Here is a 266-nt window from a genome sequence, read left to right as displayed (position 1 = left end):
CTCCTTCAGAATGCACTGGTTGGATCTCCTTGCAGTCCAAGGGACTCTCAAGAGTCTTCTCCAACACCACAGTTCAAAAGCATCAATTTTTTGGCGCTCAGCTTTCTTTACAGTCCAACTCTCACATGCATACGTGACCACTAGAAAAACCATAGCCTTGACTAGATGGACCTTTGTTGGCAAAGTAATGTCTCTGCTTTTCAATATGCTATCTAGGTTGGTCATAACTTTTCTTCCAAGGAGTAAGCGTCTTTTAATTTCATGGC

The 266-nt window shown here is 42.5% G+C and overlaps 1 protein-coding gene across 1 annotated transcript in view; it reads left to right on the top strand.

Annotated features, from left to right (window-relative positions):
- Positions 1–266, top strand: part of NUP153 (nucleoporin 153kDa) — a 72,250-nt gene that overhangs the window by 51,330 nt on the left and 20,654 nt on the right. The gene's annotated exons all lie outside the window — the stretch shown is intronic.

This window comes from Bison bison, unplaced genomic scaffold (assembly GCF_000754665.1).
Source record: "Bison bison bison isolate TAMUID 2011002044 unplaced genomic scaffold, Bison_UMD1.0 scf7180017864274, whole genome shotgun sequence".
Lineage (NCBI taxonomy): Eukaryota > Metazoa > Chordata > Mammalia > Artiodactyla > Bovidae > Bison > Bison bison.
This window is presented reverse-complemented; position numbering and strand designations above follow the sequence as displayed.